This window comes from Cherax quadricarinatus, chromosome 85, assembly GCF_038502225.1.
Source record: "Cherax quadricarinatus isolate ZL_2023a chromosome 85, ASM3850222v1, whole genome shotgun sequence".
Classification (NCBI taxonomy): domain Eukaryota; kingdom Metazoa; phylum Arthropoda; class Malacostraca; order Decapoda; family Parastacidae; genus Cherax; species Cherax quadricarinatus.
Genome location: NC_091376.1, coordinates 12,876,185 through 12,899,713, shown reverse-complemented (window position 1 = coordinate 12,899,713; position 23,529 = coordinate 12,876,185). Strand labels below are relative to the sequence as shown.

The window sequence follows — 23,529 nt, the reverse complement described above, 5'->3', positions numbered from 1 at the left end:
CCATGACAGACCCATGACAGAAATTTGACAGACCCATGACAGATCCATGACAGAACTATGACAGACCCATGGCAGACCCATGACAGACCCATGACAGACCCATGACAGATCCATGACAGAACTATGACAGACCCATGACAGACCCATGACAGACCCATGACAGACCCATGGCCACTACCAAAATACAGTGAGCAGTGCAGGACGTTTTGTCAATCTGCACCTGTTAAGAATAATGCAACATGAGGATCATCGTGTTCATCCGTGTCCGAATAGACCTGGTGCCACATTCCTTATTTTATTTTAATAAGGGGAGCAGAACTAAATCCGCAGGGGGTCATATAGCACCTGGGGAATGGGAGGCATTCAGGCTCGATTCAAGGAAGGGGGAGGATAAGTCCAGTTTCTTGGATCAAGAGCCTCTCACTAGCATCAAAACACCTCCCCCTGAGGGGACCTGATGCCACATAGTGGACCAAAATAACGTGAGGCTTGTCACTGTACGCTTAACCACAGCTTCGCTGTCTGCCGCGGCTGACTTGTGAAAATGAACAAATATACTTCCATCTAGCACTAATGTTACTCAGACTGGTGTTATATGTTGTATGAGGCCTGGTCTCAGACCGAGCCGCGGGGGCGTTGACCCCCCGAAACCCTCTCCAGGTAAACTCCAGGTAAGTAGTTTATGGTAGCATTTAACTGTTGTTTAATAGTTTCATTAAGTCTTTCTCCCATACTAATAATGTGGTTGGTAGTTATAAACAGTTACAATGGAACCAGGAACTGGGGAGGGGGGTATGGACAGTCCTCGATGACGCACTGACTTTCTTGGGTTATCCTGGGTGGCTAACCCTCCGGGGTTAAAAATCCGAACGAAATCTTATCTTATCTTATCTTACATTTAGATAATTATTTACAGTGGGCGAAGTTTGTGATATTTTTTTTTTAAATTTCTTAAACATGTGAGAGAGAGTTGTGTCTAAATTCCTGGATTTTTCACATTCACATGGGTTAGCTCTGCAACATTTAATGGTGCTAACTCCCACTGATATTTGTAGCCTCGCCTGAGGCACTAAAATGTGATCTTGTGTTATCAAATGGGGTGGAAAACTTAGCTGCAGAGGTTGATTAAAAAAAAAAAAAGCAATTGCAACTTGTATAATTACTACCAATTCAGTCATGTACTTATATATCTGTTATATCTATGTGACTGATGGGTTAGTATTATACCCCTTAAAGAATATCTTATCATTTCACATACACTTTTTAAATTACACCAAAGTGGTTGGGCCACTTACCTTTTATATCCTGCCTCTCTCCCTCCTCCCACCCTTTTCCAATATTTCTATCCTTACCCCTCCTTCTTCCTTACCCATCTTACCAAAGCTCTGGTCATAAGAAGAAGGTTGATTTCTGCCGCTCACAGGATGAACATGGGGTGCACAATATACCAGCCCCTCAACTAACGGTTGCTTAAGAGTTAGCTTAATATTTTTATTATGTACCCCATACACATCCTGTGGGAGGTAGTCAGGAGATTACAGAGGTACATAATGGGTCCAGGGACTGAGCTCTAAAGTTTTGATAGCTGATTAAGAGCCACGTAAGTTCCCCCCCGTCTTCTAATATCATGTTCATTTTTCCACTATAATCTATCTTATCCATAATTACTATCGCATTGCTGTTTCGTAAGGTGAAGTCTAGGAGCTTTCTTTAATTCATGGTATAACTTAAATCTTTGAGGACAGTTGTCTGCAACACAAATGCCCTTAAAGATTTGTTAAATTATACCATGAATTAAAGAATGTTTGTAGACTTTACGAAACAAAGGAAATGTGGTAGTAATTATGAACAAGGTAGATTATAGTGGATAAATGAACATGATATTAGAAGACGGGGGAACTTACGTGGCTCTTAATCATTACAATAAAACCAGCAATTATCATTTGACGCCAGTGGCTTAGGCAATGACCTGGAATTTCACCACTCACTCACCATGGGTTCAAGCCTCACCTGTTCCTGGTTTGCAAATGTGTTATTACAATTTCGTGAGAAGCGTCAGTCTCTCCCTCCCTGTCTCCAGTCTATGAAGCACAATTGTGAAGTTTCTTCGCACAAATGTTCTTAGAATGACTGGGGAAGTCGTAATAACGTGAAATACACGTAGCTGGGTGAAGCTGACTAGGCCAGCAGGATGCAGTGGATAACACTGCGCCAGCGAGATTGAGCTCTGGTTTGTCAGGGGTTCCAGTTTCTAACACCATTACGTCCTGTGAGTTGTCCTCAGAATTTTGTAGGCAGCCTCCTTGATCCTACTTAGGGCTATACTCCTTTACCAATTAATGAATTGTATCATACATTTCAAGGGTAATGTGCCTGGCGTCTGCCATGAGTGTTCGACAGTGGTGCCTCGTGATGGTGGACCATTTATGTATTACTGAAATTATTTAGGTGTCAAGTCTGGGGGCAAAAGCAGCGTTGTATGCACTTTTTAGTGATTATTAACCCCGGAGGTTTTAATAACCCTCGGGCTATTCTAGGTTAATAACTCAGAATAACTCAATAAAACCAAGCTGTGTGGCTTATTTCCTCTGGTTTCCTCAGGGTTTGCCCAGGATGCTACTCATGAATCTATTAATACTCAGGTATCCACTACTGTTAAGTTAGTGAACAAGAGTAACAGTGTAAGGAAACTATCACCCAGGTAACTGCTTAAATGACCAGCGTTCCATTTGGGGTCATTTGAAGGTTCGGTTGATAATCTGAGGACACACACACAGGTGAGATTAAGACAGCCGGTTGTCTGTTTTTTAAGAAGAGATACGATAAAGCTCATGGAGCAGGGAGAGTGGACCAAGTAGCGACTAGCGAAGAGGCGGGGCCAGGAGCTGTGAATCGACCCCTGCAACCACAAATAGGTGAGTACACACACACACAGGCAGCTATACACGCTATCATAAACGTGATGCGTCTACTGGCTTGAGTCACTAAAAGAGGTCACGATATGCACGCTACCATGACTGCTGCTACTGCCACTGCTGCTCCCATCACTGCAGTTACCATCATTGATGCTACCATCATTACTGTTACCATCACTGCTGCTACCATCACTGCAGTTGCCATCATTGATGCTACCATCATTACTGTTACCATCACTGCTGCTACCATCACTGCAGTTACCATCACTGTTGCTACCATCATTACTGTTACCATCACTGCTGCTACCATCACTGCAGTTGCCATCATTGATGCTACCATCATTACTGTTACCATCACTGCTGCTACCATCACTGCAGTTACCATCACTGTTGCTACCATCACTGCTGCTACCATCACTGCAGTTACCATCACTGCTGCTACCATTATTACAGTTACCATCACTGCTGCTACCATTATTACAGTTACCATCACTGCTGCTACCATTATTACAGTTACCATCGCTGCTGCTACCATTATTACAGTTACCATCACTGCTGCTACCATTATTACAGTTACCATCACTGCTGCTACCATTATTACAGTTACCATCACTGCTGCTACCATTATTACAGTTACCATCACTGCTGCTACCATTATTACAGTTACCATCACTGCTGCTACCTACGCAGATAATCTGCCCAATGGAAATTTAGGGATACCAACGGAAATAAGTCCCATCGTTTAACTTACTCTTGTATGAACCAACAGACAACTCAAAAATGTTCAAGAAATATCGAAGTATTTTAAACACAGCAGAATATTACCTGCCATTCTGGAAAAAAATAATTTCCTCATTGTAAATATCGCATAACCATTTAAACTTGCTAAAATATATGGTAATGTTAATAATTCACAGCCATATATATGTTAATTAGTAATATTTTTCTGACTTAATTCACGTTTTCATAATAGCCTGGTTGATCAGACCCTGATCCACCATGAGGCCTGGTCTCAGACCGGGTCGCGGGGGCGTTGACCCCCGAAACCCCCTCCAAGTAAACTCCAAGTAAATGATTGTAACCAGATATAAACATGTGGATACTTCACTGCCACTCTGAGTTGTTTACCCTTGAAAACTTTGTGACCCATTATGTACCTCAGTAGTGTTGAAGTATAGTCCTTGGACCCATTATGTGCCTCAGTAGTGTTGAAGTATAGTCCTTGGACCCATTATGTGCCTCAGTAGTGTTGAAGTATAGTCCTTGGACCCATTATGTGCCTCAGTAGTGTTGAAGTATAGTCCTTGGACCCATTATGTGCCTCAGTAGTGTTGAAGTATAGTCCTTGGACCCATTATGTACCTCAGTAGTGTTGAAGTATAGTCCTTGGACCCATTATGTACCTCAGTAGTGTTGAAGTATAGTCCTTGGACCCATTATGTACCTCAGTAGTGTTGAAGTATAGTCCTTGGACCCATTATGTACCTCAGTAGTGTTGAAGTATAGTCCTTGGACCCATTATGTACCTCAGTAGTGTTGAAGTATAGTCCTTGGACCCATTATGTGCCTCAGTAGTGTTGAAGTATAGTCCTTGGACCCATTATGTACCTCAGTAGTGTTGAGGTAGAGTCCAAGGACTGTACCTCAACAATACAGAGGTACATAATGGGTCCAGGGACTGTACCTCAACAATACAGAGGTACATAATGGGTCCAGGGACTGTACGTCAACATTACAGAGGTACATAATGGGTCCAGGGACTGTACCTCAACAATACAGAGGTACATAATGGGTCCAGGGACTGTACCTCAACATTACAGAGGTACATAATGGGTCCAGGTACTGTACCTCAACAATAGAGGTACATAATGAGTCCAGGGACTGTACCTCAACATTACAGAGGTACATAATGGGTCCAGGGACTGTACGTCAACATTACAGAGGTACATAATGGGTCCAGGGACTGTACGTCAACATTACAGAGGTACATAATGGGTCCAGGGACTGTACCTCAACAATACAGAGGTACATAATGGGTCCAGGGACTGTATCTCAACATTACAGAGGTACATAATGGGTCCAGGTACTGTACCTCAACAATACAGAGGTACATAATGAGTCCAGGGACTGTACCTCAACATTACAGAGGTACATAATGGGTCCAGGTACTGTACCTCAACATGACAGAGGTACATAATGGGTCCAGGGACTGTACCTCAACATGACAGAGGTACATAATGGGTCCAGGGACTGTACCTCAACATTAGATAGGTCCGCGCATGGAGGGACGTAAATAGAATTAAGGGTAACAGAATTGGACAGATGGCGCACCCTCATCCCTTACATAGGGCGAATGAGTTAGTCAGTGCTTGGGCTGCTACATCTAGCTATGACAATCTTCCTAGTACCACACAGGCAAAATTAATGGACAAATATGATGCAAGGGAGAGACTTGTTTGCTTTATGCTCAGCAAGGCAGATGACTGCAACATTCCTTTCACTAATTATGAACTTGATGCAGCACTAAGGGCAACTCCACGTCGCCTGGTGAGGATGGTATTACTTACAACTTACTCAGATTGCTGTGTCGAGTACCAGGTAATCCTTTACTTGAATTATATAACATGAGCTATGTCACTGGGGAGCTCCCTCAATCTTGGCCCAACAGCCTCATTATTCCCATTCCGAAGCCCAATCAACAAAACTCATTTCGCCCAATATTCCTTACTAGCTGCTTGTGTAAAACATTTGAAAGGATGATTCTTAATTTTATTATGCACAGAATTAAGCAATTCTTGTCTCCCTGGTTGCATGGCTTCATGCATGGAAGGAGTGTGCATCATTGCATTACCACCTTTCTCACTCTGCACACTGACAGCTCATACACTACCTTCCTTGACCTTAAATCCGCTTTTGATGTAGCCAGCCGACATGTAATCATTAGTGAACTTGCCAGAATGGATGTTGGAGGATGGCTTCGCCGCTGGATTAAAGGCTACCTGTCCAACAGAAAGTCGTCTGTGTTGTTCCAGGGACATAGAAGTGTAACTAAAGATTTTGAATTATGAGCTCAGTCCCACCCTATTCAATATTCTAATTAATGCCTTAATGCTATGCCTAGCCAGCCCCATCATTATATGAATAGTTTTGCTGATGATATAATGATTCACACCACCGGATTCTCCAACACCCAAAACATTCTTAATCATGTACTAGCCTCGTGTCAGGACCTGGGGTTGAAAAATCTCTACTGATAAAACAAAGATACACAACAGGCGTCCTCCTCGGCAGAGAGGCACAGTTCGTCAGATCCAGTTGCATGACTACTACTACTACTACCTGGAGAGAGTTCCGGGGGTCAACGCCCCCGCGGCCCGGTCTGAGACCAGGCCTCCTGGTGGATCAGAGCCTGATCAACCAGGCTGTTGCTGCTGGCTGCACGCAAACCAACATACGAGCCACAGCCCGGCTGATCCGGAACTGACTTTAGGTGCTTGTCCAGTGCCAGCTTGAAGACTGCCAGGGGTCTGTTGGTAATCCCCCTTATGTGTGCTGGGAGGCAGTTGAACAGTCTTGGGCCCCTGACACTTATTGTATGGTCTCTTAACGTGCTAGTGACACCCCTGCTTTTCATTGGGGGGACGGGTCTCTTCTAGAATATGTAAGCAGATACAGGTATCTAGGTTTTGAGGTCCCACTACTTTGACCTGTTGTAACAAGACTTTGTCGCCAATACAAAGGCTGAGAGCACTTAGAGTTGTGGCAGGTTTTCATCCCAGGTATGGAGCTAATGTTAAAATTGTGAAAACGATGTATCTTGCTTATATTAGATCATTGGTTGATTATGCGGCGCCACTACTTGCACTCGTGTCTGACTGGAAGCTTGGAGGGCTGGAAAAACTGCAAAACGAAGCAATAAGGCCCGGTGGCCTGGTGGTTAAAGCTCCCGCTTCACACACGGAGGGCCCGGGTTCGATTCCCGGCGGGTGGAAACATTTCGACACGTTTCCTTACACCTATCGTCCTGTTCACCTAGCAGCAAATAGGTACCTGGGTGTTAGTCGACTGGTGTGGGTCGCATCCTGGGGGACAAGATTAAGGACCCCAATGGAAATAAGTTAGACAGTCCTCGATGACGCACTGACTTTCTTGGGTTATCCTGGGTGGCTAACCCTCCGGGGTTAAAAATCCGAACGAAATCTTATCTTATCTTATCCTAGGATGCCCTCGTACTGCCAAAATTTTAAATATGCGGAAAGAACTTAATATTCCAAGTAATAGAGATCGTGTTACTGAAAGAAAAATCCTTATTGGGGTCAATATGCTTAGGTTAGCCCATTCAAATCCCTGCACAGAAGCCCTCCAAACTTTCCTCAGCACTGGTGAACATCCTTCCAGATGGATCGAAAAAACTGGAACCGACCTCCGCATGAACCAGCTACATGATCTATGTCAAGTTAGGCAACAGAGACATTTCCCTGCTCCATGGGATATTACCCCATTCCAAACTACCATTCCTCCATTTCCCCCCAAAACTATTCTTAAATCACAACCAAAGCTTCGTCTTGAAGCCAAACATGATGCCTTAAGTCTGGTCCGAACCCTTGACTGGTTTCAAACGGTTTCGTTGGACAATAAAGCAGACTGTAAACGGATGGTGTTGTAGGCGCCCTTATAAACACAAACATTAAATATAAATCAGGAACGTGCACGGTAAGCTGTCCAATATACAAAAACAGTTAGAAACAGAAATACAAATAGCTAGAGCTTCATTTAAGGAGGTTATTAATAGAATATTCAAGAGGTTGCTAGTAGAATTGCAGTAAATCAACCATTCAAATCATTATGAAGCTGTGTGTAATCTGTGGTCAGTCAAACAAACGGGCTTCCACATGGGTAAATTGTCATTTTTGTGGAAATTGGTGTCACGCCCCTTGTGCAGATATCCAAGAACTAGCTACAAGCAGTGTTAAAACAGGGAAGTGTTTTTGGGTATGCCCAAATGAGGAAAATCTGTGGACTAAAATCACAAGGGTATTAAAAGAGGACAACATCAAAGCTGCTTTCATAGAAAACCTGGAAGCTTTCTACAACAGATGGGAACATAAAAAGTCTGGGCTGAATGGTACTGCCCTTGATACTGGCCATGTAGTCAGAAACTGTAAGGCTGGAGGTGATGTCCTGGTAGTCAGTAAATGTGGGGCTGATAGTGCTGTCCTGGGAGACAGTAATGGTGAAGCTGGAGGTGCTGTCCTGGGAGACAGTAATGGTGAAGCTGGAGGTGCTGTCCTGGGAGACAGTAATGGTGAAGCTGGAGATGCTGTCCTGGGAGACAGTAATGGTGAAGCTGGAGATTTTGTCCAGGTAGTCGGGAATTATACGCAGGAAGGAATACATATAAATGACCTCATAGGGGACAGGAGCCATAGTAGGGAAACAAGTGTAGTCAAAGATAAGATAAAACCAATATTGCAAACTAGAAATACCGCAGGAAATAGCAAACAAGAGCACTCCACTAGCAATAGTGAGGATATATTACCAAAAACAACTGGTGGGAGCTCCATTGTTGGTGCTAGGGAGGATAGAAGTAAGACAGGGAAACATGCACCAACAGGGAATACAGTCACAGAAACCCAAGGCAAACGGAAACCAAGCCTGTGCACATACTATGCACTTGGTATCTGCTGGCATGGGAAATCTGGAAAAACAGATGGGACGTGCAACTATGACCACCCTAGAAAATGCCATGCCCATATGACAACAGGAAAATGCAAACCCTTCCTGTAAGCTTTTTCACCCTGAACTGTGTACCTTTTCAGTACAGGAAAGACTGTGCTATAACTTAAATTGCCAGGCATACCATCTAAAGGGGACAAAAAGATACAAAACATCCAGGCCATGGGAAAACCTGGGTAGCCACAGCCACTCAAGAGGGAGAGGTTTTTTAGTGCCAGGAAGGAAAAAAAACTGGCAGGAAATGGCAGAAATCGTACACCAAATCCAGTCATTCCTGGAGTGGAACCACAGTCGATGGCCTCCACTCCAAACCAACAGATACAGATACTAATGCCGGAAAAAAAATCCCCCCCCCCCAGTACCAACAATATCACCAGTCCGATAACATTCTTCTTTGCAAATATACAGGGTCTAAAGCCAGCAACAAACAACAAAATACCTTTCATCCGTGGACTGCTTGAAGAGGCAAAGGCAATGTTCGCGGCTTTTCACTGAGACCCACATAAAGGATCACTTGGACAACGAAATATGGATCCCAGGTTACAACCTATACAGATGTGACAGAGTGAACAGGCAAAAGGGGAGGGGGTTGGCCTGTACATTGCAGAGTCACTTGTTTGCACAGAACTGCTTAATGCCTCAAATGATGTAGTGGAAGTTTTAGCAGTAAAGGTCGAGAACCAAAACCTAGTCATTGTGGTAGTCTACAAGCCTCCGGATGCAACATCCCAGCAATTCCAGGAACAGCTGTTAAAAATTGACCACTGTCTGGAAAATCTTCCAGCTCCTGCACCCAACATCTTGCTCCTGGGGGATTTCAACTTAAGGCACCTAAAATGGAGGAATATAGCAAATAATATTGTTGCAGTAATAACACCAGGAGGCAGCTCTGATGAAAAGTCACACTCACACGAGCTTTTAAATTTCTGCACAAAATTCAATTTAAACAGGCAAATAATAGAGCCTACTAGACTGGAGAATACACTAGACCTCATCTTCACTAACAATGATGATCTGGTAAGAAATGTCACCATATCAAAAACAATATACTCAGATCACAACATAATTGAGGTTCAGACATGTATGCGTGGAGCCCCAGACCGACATAATGAGACTAGTCACGAGGGAGCATTCACCAAATTCAACTTCAATAACAAAAACATAAAGTGGGACCAAGTAAACCAAGTCCTAACCGATATAAGCTGGGAAGATATACTAAGCAACACAGACCCCAACTTACGCCTAGAACAGATTAACTCGGTGGCACTCGATGTATGCACAAGGCTTATTCCTCTAAGAAAAAGGAGGAGTAGATGTAAAATAGAAAGAGACAGGCGCTCCCTTTACAGGCGACGGAAAAGAATAACAGAGCGGCTAAAAGAGGTCAATATATCTGAAATGCGTAGGGAGACACTGGTCAGAGAAATAGCAAGCATCGAACTTAAGCTAAAAAAATCCTTTAGGAGTCAGGAATCGCGGGAAGAACTAAAAGCCATAAATGAAATCGAAAGAAACCCAAAGTATTTCTTCTCCTATGCCAAATCAAAATCGAGAACAACGTCCAGTATTGGGCCCCTACTTAAACAAGATGGGTCCTACACAGATGACAGCAAGAAAATGAGTGAGCTACTCAAGTCCCAATATGACTCAGTTTTTAGCAAGCCGCTAACCAGACTGAGAGTCGAAGATCAAAATGAATTTTTTATGAGAGAGCCACAAAATTTGATTAACACAAGCCTATCCGATGTTATCCTGACGCCAAATGACTTCGAACAGGCGATAAATGACATGCCCATGCACTCTGCCCCAGGGCCAGACTCATGGAACTCTGTGTTCATCAAGAACTGCAAGAAGCCCCTATCACGAGCCTTTTCCATCCTATGGAGAGGGAGCATGGACACGGGGGTCGTCCCACAGTTACTAAAAACAACAGACATAACCCCACTCCACAAAGGGGGCAGTAAAGCAACAGCAAAGAACTACAGACCAATTGCACTAACATCCCATATCATAAAAATCTTTGAAAGGGTCCTAAGAAGCAAGATCACCACCCATCTAGAAACCCATCAGTTACACAACCCAGGGCAACATGGGTTTAGAACAGGTCGTTCCTGTCTGTCTCAACTATTGGATCACTACGACAAGGTCCTAAATGCACTAGAAGACAAAAAGAATGCAGATGTAATATATACAGACTTTGCAAAAGCCTTCGACAAGTGTGACCATGGCGTAATAGCGCACAAAATGCGTGCTAAAGGAATAACAGGAAAAGTCGGTCGATGGATCTATAATTTCCTCACTAACAGAACACAGAGAGTAGTCGTCAACAGAGTAAAGTCCGAGGCAGCTACGGTGAAAAGCTCTGTTCCACAAGGCACAGTACTCGCTCCCATCTTGTTCCTCATCCTTATATCCGACATAGACAAGGATGTCAGCCACAGCACCGTGTCTTCCTTTGCAGATGACACCCGAATCTGCATGACAGTGTCTTCCATTGCAGACACTGCAAGGCTCCAGGCGGACATCAACCAAATCTTTCAGTGGGCTGCAGAAAACAATATGAAGTTCAACGATGAGAAATTTCAATTACTCAGATATGGTAAACATGAGGAAATTAAATCTTCATCAGAGTACAAAACAAATTCTGGCCACAAAATAGAGCGAAACACCAACGTCAAAGACCTGGGAGTGATTATGTCGGAGGATCTCACCTTCAAGGACCATAACATTGTATCAATCGCATCTGCTAGAAAAATGACAGGATGGATAATGAGAACCTTCAAAACTAGGGAGGCCAAGCCCATGATGACACTCTTCAGGTCACTTGTTCTATCTAGGCTGGAATATTGCTGCACACTAACAGCACCTTTCAAGGCAGGTGAAATTGCCGACCTAGAAAATGTACAGAGAACCTTCACGGCGCGCATAACGGAGATAAAACACCTCAATTACTGGGAGTGCTTGAGGTTCCTAAACCTGTATTCCCTGGAATGCAGGAGGGAGAGATACATGATTATATACACCTGCAAAATCCTAGAGGGACTAGTACCGAACTTGCACACGAAAATCACTCACTACGAAAGCAAAAGACTTGGCAGACGATGCACCATCCCCCCAATGAAAAGCAGGGGTGTCACTAGCACGTTAAGAGACCATACAATAAGTGTCAGGGGCCCGAGACTGTTCAACTGCCTCCCAGCACACATAAGGGGGATTACCAACAGACCCCTGGCAGTCTTCAAGCTGGCACTGGACAAGCACCTAAAGTCAGTTCCTGATCAGCCGGGCTGTGGCTCGTACGTTGGTTTGCGTGCAGCCAGCAGCAACAGCCTGGTTGATCAGGCGCTGATCCACCAGGAGGCCTGGTCACAGGCCGGGCCGCGGGGGCGTTGACCCCCAGAACTCTCTCCAGGTAAACTCCAGGTTAAGCTGTATTGATAACTTAGTCACACTGAACACTTTCACAAATTATTTACGTTGATGGTTCTGTTCACCAGTCCACTGGTGCAGCTGGTAGTGCTGTTGTTGTCGTACAGAGTGATGGCTCTCATAAAGAAATTGGAGCACGCATCAATAACTGGGCCTCTACCCTTCAAACAGAACTGTTTACCATACTCCTTGCACTCAAATGCGTCCATGTATCTAAGGTTGACACTTTAATTGTAACTGATTCTCTGTCATCCATAAATGCTCTCAACTCATTAAGTATAAATTGTGGCATGCTTGTGTCAGAAGCCAGACACAGGTATGGTAAGATTGTGGACAGTGGAGTCAGAGTGCACATGCTGTGGATTCCATCTCACATTGGTCTTCAGATGCATGATAGAACTGATAAATTGGCTAAGCTGTATGCTTTCAAAGAGGGGGTAGATTACAATCTTGGGTTGTCAGTTAGCAGTTTGAGAACAATAATACGAAGAGAACTTCAATTGAACTTTATTGACTTAAGACTTAGGGAGATTGACACCAGTCAATCCATCTACCATCATTCCATCATGCAGGAGGAGCCACATGTCTATGGTGCATCCAACAAGATAAGCAGACTCTTGGATGTCACTACTGCCCGGCTCCGGCTGGGTTACAAGTATCTTTGGCAGGTTAAATCACCACCACCAGATGTAGACCAAACGAAATGTAAACTTTGCCAGATGGACTATTGTCACACCTTGCGTCATTATGTACTGGACTGTGATCAAATTAATGAATTTAGAGACAACTCGCTCAGAAATGTTCAAGAAATGGCAAAGTATTTTATCCAGTGGTATATTACAGACTATTTTGGAGAAATATCCTGACTTTGCTCCCTGTAAATAAAGCATTACCACGTGTACTCACCTATTTGTACTCACCTATTTGTGGTTGCAGGGGTCGAGTCACAGCTCCTGGCCCCGCCTCTTCGCTGATTGCTACTAGGTCCTCTCTCTCCCTGCCCCATGAGCTCTATCATACCTCGCCTTAAAACTATGTACGGTTCCTGCCTCCACCACATCACTTTCTAGGCTATTCCATGGCCTGACTACTCTATGACTGAAGAAATACTTCCTAACATCCCTTTGATTCATCTGAGTCTTCAACTTCCAATTGTGACCTCTTGTGTCTGTCCCATCTCTGGAACATCCCGTCTTTGTCCACCTCGTCTATTCCGCGCAGTATTTTATATGTCGTTATCATGTCTCCCCTGACCCTCCTGGCCTCCAGTGTCGTCAGGCCGATTTCCCTCAACCTTTCTTCATAGGACAATCCCCGTAGCTCTGGGACTAGTCTTGTTGCAAACCTTTGCACTTTCTCTAATTTCTTGACGTGCTTGACTAGGTGTGGATTCCAAACTGGTGCTGCATACTCCAGTATGGGCCTGACGTAAATGGTATACAGAGTCTTGGAACGAATCCTTACTGAGGTATCGGAACGCTATCCGTAGGTTTGCCAGGCGCCCGTATGCTGCAGCAGTTATCTGATTGATGTGCGCCTCAGGAGATATGCTCGGTGTTATACTCACCCCCAGATCTTTTTCCTTTAGTGAGGTTTGCAGTCTTTGGCCATCTAAACTATATTGTGTCTGCGGTTTTCTTTGCCCTTCCCCAATCTTCATGACTTTGCATTTGGCAGGGTTAAATTCAAGGAGCCAGTTGCTGGACCAGGCTTGTAGCCTGTCCAGATCTCTTTGTAGTCCTGCCTGATCCTCGTCCGATTCGATTCTTCTCATTAACTTCACATCGTCTGCAAACAAGGACACTTCTGAGTCTATCCCTTCCGTTATGTCGTTCACGTATACCAAGAACAGCACAGGTCCTAGGACTGACCCCTGTGGAACCCCGCTTGTCACAGGCGCCCACTCTGACACCTCGTCGCGTACCATGACTCGTTGTTTCCTCCCTGTCAGATATTCTCTGATCCATTGCAGTGCCTTTCCTGTTATGTGTGCCTGATCCTCTAGCTTTTGCAGTAACCTCTTGTGAGGAACTGTGTCGAAAGCCTTCATGCAGTCCAAAAATACGCAGTCGATCCACCCCCCTCTCTCTTGTCTTACTTCTGTCACCTTGTCATAAAACTCTAGTAGGTTTGTGACACAGGATTTTCCTTCCCTGAAACCGTGCTGGTTGTCAATTATACACTTGTTTCTTTCCAGGTGCCCCACCACTCTCCTCCTGATGATCTTCTCCATGACCTTGCATACTATACACGTTAGTGATACAGGTCTGTAGTTTAGTGCCTCATGTCTGTCTCCCTTTTTAAAAATTGGGACTACATTTGCCATTTTCCATACCTCAGGGAGTTGCCCAGTTTCAAATGATGTGTTGAAGATCTTTGTTAATGGCTCACACAATATCTCTGCTCCCTCTTTAAGGACCCATGGAGAGATGTTGTCTGGTCCCACCGCCTTTGAGGTGTCAAGTTCGCATAGCAGCTTCTTCACCTCCTCCTTGGTTATATGTACCTCATCCAGCACTTGCTGGTGTGCCCCCCTGTTCTGATTTCTTGGAGTCCTACTGGTTTCCACTGTAAATACCTCTTTAAATCTTGTGTTGAGCTCCTGACATACCTCTCGGTCGTTTCTTGTGAATTCCCCATCACCCTTCCTCAGTCTGATTACCTGGTCCTTGACTGTTGTTTTCCTCCTGATGTGGCTGTACAACAGCTTCGGGTCAGTCTTTACTTTTGATGCTATGTCATTTTCATATTGTCTCTGAGCCTCCCTTCTTATCTGTGCATATTCGTTTCTGGCTCTTCGGCTGATTTCTTTATTTTCCTGAGTTCTCTGTCTTCTGTACCTTTTCCATTCTCTAGTACACCTAGTTTTTGCCTCCCTACACCTTTGGGTGAACCAAGGACTCGTTCTGTTCTTCCCATTATTTCTGTTTCCCTTGGGAACAAACCTCTCCTCTGCCTCCTTGCATTTTGTTGCTACATAGTCCATCATTTCTTGTACTGGTTTTCCTGTCAGTTCCCTCTCCCACTGAATGTCTTGAAGGAAGTTCCTCATACCTGAGTAGTTCCCCCTTTTGTAGTTTGGTTTTTCCCAGCCTATTCCTGCTACTCTCTCCACTTGGAGCTCAACTATGTAGTCGAAGCACAGAACCACATGATCACTAGCTCCCAGGGGCCTTTCATACATGATACCCTTGATGTCCGAACTACTCATGGTGAATACAAGGTCCAACCTTGCTGGTTCATCCTCTCCTCTCTCTCTGGTAGTGTCACTAACATGTTGATGCATGAGGTTCTCCAGTACCACATCCATCATCTTGGCTCTCCATGTTTCGGGACCCCCATGGGGCTCCAGGTTTTCCCAGTCAATCTCCTTGTGATTGAAATCACCCATAACTAGTAACTTTGCTCCCCCCATGTGTGCTCTCCTGGCCACCTCGGCTAGTGTGTTGATCATTGCTCTGTTGCTCTCATCGTATTCTCGTATTCTTGTGTGTGTGTGTACTCACCTAGTTGAGGTTGCAGGGGTCGAGTCCAAGCTCCTGGCCCCGCAGGTCAGTTGAGGGAGTTCCAGTCTCTCAGGTATCGTAGCATTGTGTGTGTGTGTGTGTGTGTGTGTGTGTGTGTGTGTGTGTGTGTGTGTGTGTGTGTATGTGTGTGTATGTGTGTGTGTGTGTATGTGTGTGTGTGTGTGTACTCACCTATTTGTGGTTGCAGGGGTCGAGTCATAGCTCCTGGCCCCGCCTCTTCACTGATTGCTACTAGGTCCTCTCTCTCCCTGCTCCATGAGCTTTATCATACCTCGCCTTAAAACTATAAGATAAGATAAGATAAGATTTTGTTCGGATTTTTAACCCCGGAGGGTTAGCCACCCAGGATAACCCAAGAAAGTCAGTGCGTCATCGAGGACTGTCTAACTTATTTCCATTGGGGTCCTTAATCTTGTCCCCCAGGATGCGACCCACACCAGTCGACTAACACCCAGGTACCTATTTGCTGCTAGGTGAACAGGACAATAGGTGTAAGGAAACGTGTCGGAATTTCCACCCGCCGGGAATCGAACCCGGGCCCTCCGTGTGTGAAGCGGGAGCTTTAGCCACCAGACCACCGGGCCACTATGTATGGTTCTCGCCTCCACGACTTCACTTTCTAGGCTATTCCACGGCTTGACTACTCTATGACTGAAGAAATACTTCCTAACATCCCTTTGATTCATCTGAGTCTTCAACTTCCAATTGTGACCTCTTGTGTCTGTGTCCCATCTCTGGAACATCCCGTCTTTGTCCACCTCGTCTATTCTGTGCGGTATTTTATATGTCGTTATCATGTCTCCCCTGGCCCTCCTGGCCTCCAGTGTCGTCAGGCCGATTTCCCTCAACCTTTCTTCATAGGACAATCCCCGTAGCTCTGGGATTAGTTTTGTTGCAAACCTTTGCACTTTCTCTAATTTCTTGACGTGCTTGACTAGGTGTGGATTCCAAACTGGTGCTGCATACTCCAGTATGGGCCTGACGTAAATGGTATACAGAGTCTTGAACGAATCCTTACTGAGGTATTGGAACGCTATCCGTAGGTTTGCCAGGCGCCCGTATGCTGCAGCAGTTATTTGATTGATGTGCGCCTCGGGAGATATGCTCGGTGTTATACTCACCCCCAGATCTTTTTCCTTGAGTGAGGTTTGCAGACTTTGGCCATCTAAACTATATTGTGTCTGCGGTCTTCTTTGCCCTTCCCCAATCTTCATGACTTTGCATTTGGCAGGGTTAAACTCAAGGAGCCAGTTGCTGGACCAGGCTTGTAGCCTGTCCAGGTCTCTTTGTAGTCCTGCCTGATCCTCATCCGATTTGATTCTTCTCATTAACTTCACATCGTCCGCAAACAAGGACACTTCTGAGTCTATCCCTTCCGTTATGTCATTCACATATACCAAGAACAGCACAGGTCCTAGGACTGACCCCTGTGGAACCCCGCTTGTCACAGGCGCCCACTCTGACACCTCGTCACGTACCATGACTCGTTGTTGCCTCCCTGTCAGGTATTCTCTGATCCATTGCAGTGCCTTTCCTGTTATGTGTGCCTGATCCTCTAGCTTTTGCAGTAACCTCTTGTGAGGAACTGTGTCGAAGGCCTTCTTGCAGTCCAAAAAAATGCAGTCGATCCACCCCTCTCTCTCTTGTCTTACTTCTGTCACCTTGTCATAAAACTCTAGTAGGTTTGTGACACAGGATTTTCCCTCCCTGAAACCATGCTGGTTGTCAATTATACACTTGTTTCTTTCCAGGTGCTCCACCACTCTCCTCCTGATGATCTTCTCCATGACCTTGCATACTATACACGTTAGTGATACAGGTCTGTAGTTTAGTGCCTCATGTCTGTCTCCCTTTTTAAAAATTGGGACTACATTTGCCATCTTCCATACCTCTGGGAGATGCCCAGTTTCAAATGATGTGTTGAAGATCTTTGTTAACGGTACACACAATATCTCTGCTCTCTCTTTAAGGACCCACAGAGAGATGTTGTCTGGTCCCACCGCCTTTGAGGTGTCAAGTTCGCATAGCAGCTTCTTCACCTCCTCCTGGGTTATATGTACCTCATCCAGCACTTGCTGGTGCACCCCCCTGCTCTGATTTCCTGGAGTCCTACTGGTTTCCACTGTAAATACTTCTTTAAATCTTGTGTTGAGCTCCTGACATACCTCCCGGTCGTTTCTTGTGAATTCCCCATCACCTTTCCTCAGTCTGATTACCTGGTCCTTGACTGTTGTTTTCCTCCTGATGTGGCTGTACAACAGCTTCGGGTCAGTCTTGACTTTCGATGCTATGTCATTTTCGTATTGCCGCTGAGCCTCCCTTCTTGTCTGTGCATATTCGTTTCTGGCTCTTCGGCTAATCTCTTTATTTTCCTGGGTTCTCTGTCTTCTGTACCTTTTCCATTCTCTAGTACACCTAGTTTTTGCCTCCCTACACCTTTGGGTGAACCAAGGACTCGTTCTGTTCTTCCCATTATTTCTGTGTGTGTGTGTGTGTGTACTCACCTAGTTGTACTCACCTAGTTGAGGTTGCGGGGGTCGAGTCCGAGCTCCTGGCCCCGCCTCTTCACTGATCGCTACTAGGTCACTCTCCCTGAGCCGTGAGCTTTATCGTACCTCTGCTTAAAGCTATGTATGTGTGTGTGTGTGTGTGTGTGTGTGTGTGTGTGTGTGTGTGTGTGTGTGTGTGTGTGTGTGTGTGTGTGTGTGTGTGTGCTTGTGTGTATGCATATATTTGTACGCTCGTGTGCACATGTCTGTCCGTGCGCCCTCGTGTGTGTATGTGTGTGCGCGCGCGCTAGTGTGGGTGTATGATCCACTTAATATTTGTATTTATAACTCATTACAATTGTGACCAGGTGTGGACGTATCAGTGGTTCATTACTTTGTAATTTGCTCATGACTGTAACCATGTATAGGAGTGAAGCTGATTCATTACCTCTGTAACTTGCCATGACTGTGACCAGATCTACCTGGAGTTCATTACCTTTGTAACTAGTTCATCTATCATAACTTTGGGGTCCAGTCCCTGGCCCATTATGTACCTCTGTAATCTTTTGACTACCGCCTACAGGATGGGTATGGGGTGCATAATAAAGTTATTAAACTAAATTGCATGACAAAATGATGATAGAAGGACTGACTGGTGTCAGTCTCTCTCTCGAGGCAATGAACTTCATTGTGCGCCACGAGTACACTGAGAGACAACACAATAAGTGTCAGGGGCCCAAGACTGTTCAGTTGCCTCCCAGTATACATAAGGGAGATTACCAATAAACCCCTGGCTGTCTTTAAGAAGGCACTGGACAGGCACCTAATGTCAGTAGCTTACCAACCGGGCTGTGGTTCGTACGTCAGTTTGCGTGCGGCCAGCAGTAACAGCCTGGTTGATCAGACTCTAATCCACCACGAGGCCTGGTCTCAGACCGAGCCGCGGGGGGCGTTGACCCCCGAAACCATCTCCAGGTAAACTCCAGGTACTCCCTCCTTGTAGACATATGCCTTTAACAATTATATCATGTACTTGGAATCAACAGATTTACTGTGACTTCAGTCCTGTCATACCTGTGGATTCTGACACAGGTCTGCTACAGGTCATACGCACGGAAGATAGAGAATCATAGATGGATGCGCACTCATCTCACACACTGAGGTACGTGGTTCGATCCAAGGTACGGGTGAAAACATTGGGACGTGTTTTTTTTAAGACACCTGCTGTCCATGTTCACCTAGCAGTAAGTAGGTACCTGGGTGTTAGTCGACTGGTATGGGTTGCATCCTGGAGACAAAACCCAAGTTGCCAGAAATACTCGACATAACCAGGGACTTTCTGTCCAGTAAGTCATTGGTGTCAGCTATGGTATTTATAAGTTGTATCACGTCGAAATAAAGATTATGATTATTAAAGGCTACAACAATGTCTATATAAGAGCTATCAGGATATCATCCTGATAAAGATGACCATAGAACACCAGCTTAAATAAGCCAGACTGGCTTTCCTGGGTTATTCTGGGTTATTTACCCTTATGAATAGTCCTTTTGGGATTCAGTAAAATGTATTTCTATTGAGGTTAAAAAAAATCATTGCAACTTTACGTTCTTCTCTTCTAAATTAACATGATGTATTTAATATTGTTGAAAGTAAAGTAAAAAATACAATTTACAGGGGAACCTTGATCTATAATACATTACATGAAGGTAGCACCAGAGCTAACATGTTATAACTTGTTATAACAAGTTTAATTAATACCCGTCACTCTCCAGGTTGTTTCACTCCATCACACTGGGTAGTATCTCCCTCCATCACACTGGGTAGTATCTCCCTCCATCACACTGGGTAGTATCTCACTCCATCACACTGGGTAGTATCTCCCTCCATCACACTGGGTAGTATCTCACTCCATCACACTGGGTAGTATCTCACTCCATCACACTGGGTAGTATCTCACTCCATCACACTGGGTAGTATCTCACTCCATCACACTGGGTAGTATCTCACTCCATCACACTGGATAGTATCTCACTCCATCACACTGGGTAGTATCTCACTCCATCACACTGGGTAGTATCTCACTCCATCACACTGAGTAGTATCTCACTCCATCACACTGGGTAGTATCTCACTCCATCACACTGGGTAGTATCTCACTCCATCACACTGGGTAGTATCTCACTCCATCACACTGGGTAGTATCTCACTCCATCACACTGGGTAGTATCTCACTCCATCACACTGGGTAGTATCTCACTCCATCACACTGAGTAGTATCTCACTCCATCACACTAGGTAGTATCTCACTCCATCACACTGGGTAGTATCTCACTCCATCACACTGGGTAGTATCTCACTCCATCACACTGGGTAGTATCTCACTCCATCACACTGGGTAGTATCTCACTCCATCACACTGGGTAGTATCTCACTCCATCACACTGGGTAGTATCTCACTCCATCACACTGGGTAGTATCTCACTAAATCACACTGGGTAGTATCTCACTCCATCACACTAGGTAGTATCTCACTCCATCACACTGGGTAGTATCTCACTCCATCACACTGGGTAGTATCTCACTCCATCACACTGGGTAGTATCTCACTCCATCACACTGGGTAGTATCTCACTCCATCACACTGGGTAGTATCTCACTCCATCACACTAGGTAGTATCTCACTCCATAACACTGGGTAGTATCTCACTCCATCACACTGGGTAGTATCTCACTCCATCACACTGGGTAGTATCTCACTCCATCACACTGGGTAGTATCTCACTCCATCACACTGGGTAGTATCTCACTCCATCACACTGGGTAGTATCTCACTCCATCACACTGGGTAGTATCTCACTCCATCACACTAGGTAGTATCTCACTCCATCACACTGGGTAGTATCTCACTCCATCACACTGGGTAGTATCTCACTCCATCACACTGGGTAGTATCTCACTCCATCACACTGGGTAGTATCTCACTCCATCACACTGGGTAGTATCTCACTCCATCACACTGGGTAGTATCTCAATCCTTCACATTGGGTAGTATCTCACTCCATCACACTGGGTAGTATCTCATTCCATCACACTGGGTAGTATCTCACTCCATCACACTGGGTAGTATCTCTCACTCCATCACACTGGGTAGTATCTCACTCCATCACACTGGGTAGTATCTCACTCCATCACACTGGGTAGTATCTCTCACTCCATCACACTGGGTAGTATCTCACTCCATCACACTGGGTAGTATCTCACTCCCTCACACTGGGTAGCATCTCACTCCATCACACTGGGTAGTATCTCTCACTCCATCACACTGGGTAGTATCTCACTCCATCACACTGGGTAGTATCTCACTCCATCACACTGGGTAGTATCTCACTCCATCACACTAGGTAGTATCTCTCACTCCATCACACTGGGTAGTATCTCACTCCATCACACTGGGTAGTATCTCACTCCATCACACTGGGTAGTATCTCACTCCATCACACTAGGTAGTATCTCTCACTCCATCACACTGGGTAGTATCTCACTCCATCACACTGGGTAGTATCTCACTCCATCACACTGGGTAGTATCTCACTCCATCACACTGGGTAGTATCTCACTCCATCACACTGGGTAGTATCTCACTCCATCACACTGGGTAGTATCTCCCTCCATCACACTGGGTAGCATCTCACTCCATCACACTGGGTAGTATCTCTCACTCCATCACACTGGGTAGTATCTCCCTCCATCACACTGGGTAGCATCTCACTCCATCACACTAGGTAGTATCTCACTCCATCACACTGGGTAGTATCTCACTCCATCACACTGGGTAGTATCTCATCTCTGGGAAGTACTCCATCACACTGGGTAGTATCTCACTCCATCACACTGGTATCTCACTCCATCACACTAGGTAGTATCTCACTCCATCACACTGGGTAGTATCTCACTCCATCACACTGGGTAGTATCTCACTCCATCACACTGGGTAGTATCTCACTCCATCACACTGGGTAGTATCTCACTCCATCACACTGGGTAGTATCTCACTCCATCACACTGGGTAGTATCTCACTCCATCACACTGGGTAGTATCTCACTCCATCACACTGGGTAGTATCTCACTCCATCACACTGGGTAGTATCTCACTCCATCACACTGGGTAGTATCTCACTCCATCACACTGGGTAGTATCTCACTCCATCACACTGGGTAGTATCTCACTCCATCACACTGGGTAGTATCTCACTCCATCACACTGGGTAGTATCTCACTCCATCACACTGGGTAGTATCTCACTCCATCACACTGGGTAGTATCTCACTCCATCACACTGGGTAGGGTAGTATCTCACTCCATCACACTGGGTAGTATCTCACTCCATCACACTGGGTAGTATCTCACTCCATCACACTGGGTAGTATCTCACTCCATCACACTGGGTAGTATCTCACTCCATCACACTGGGTAGTATCTCACTCCATCACACTGGGTAGTATCTCACTCCATCACACTAGGTAGTATCTCTCACTCCATCACACTGGGTAGTATCTCACTCCATCACACTGGGTAGTATCTCACTCCATCACACTGGGTAGCATCTCACTCCATCACACTGGGTAGTATCTCTCACTCCATCACACTGGGTAGTATCTCACTCCATCACACTGGGTAGTATCTCACTCCATCACACTGGGTAGTATCTCACTCCATCACACTGGGTAGTATCTCACTCCATCACACTGGGTAGCATCTCACTCCATCACACTGGGTAGTATCTCTCACTCCATCACACTGGGTAGTATCTCCCTCCATCACACTGGGTAGCATCTCACTCCATCACACTAGGTAGTATCTCACTCCATCACACTGGGTAGTATCTCACTCCATCACACTGGGTAGTATCTCACTCCATCACACTGGGTAGTATCTCACTCCATCACACTGGGTAGTATCTCTCACTCCATCACACTGGGTAGTATCTCACTCCATCACACTGGGTAGTATCTCACTCCATCACACTGGGTAGTATCTCTCACTCCATCACACTGGGTAGTATCTCACTCCATCACACTGGGTAGTATCTCACTCCATCACACTGGGTAGTATCTCACTCCATCACACTGGGTAGTATCTCACTCCATCACACTGGGTAGTATCTCACTCCATCACACTGGGTAGTATCTCACTCCATCACACTGGGTAGTATCTCTCACTCCATCACACTGGGTAGTATCTCACTCCATCACACTGGGTAGTATCTCTCACTCCATCACACTGGGTAGTATCTCTCACTCCATCACACTGGGTAGTATCTCTCACTCCATCACACTGGGTAGTATCTCACTCCATCACACTGGGTAGTATCTCCCTCCATCACACTGGGTAGCATCTCACTCCATCACACTGGGAAGTATCTCACTCCATC

General features: G+C 45.3%; 1 protein-coding gene across 1 annotated transcript in view; it reads left to right on the top strand.

Annotated features, from left to right (window-relative positions):
• The first annotated feature begins 520 nt into the window (after nt 1-520).
• The window catches only part of LOC128703200 (coiled-coil domain-containing protein 103), an 82,419-nt gene continuing 59,410 nt past the window's right edge, over nt 521-23,529 (top strand). The window contains exon 1 of the mRNA XM_053797792.2: nt 521-671. The gene's annotated coding sequence lies outside the window, so the exon portion shown is untranslated. The remainder of the gene's footprint in view (nt 672-23,529) is intronic.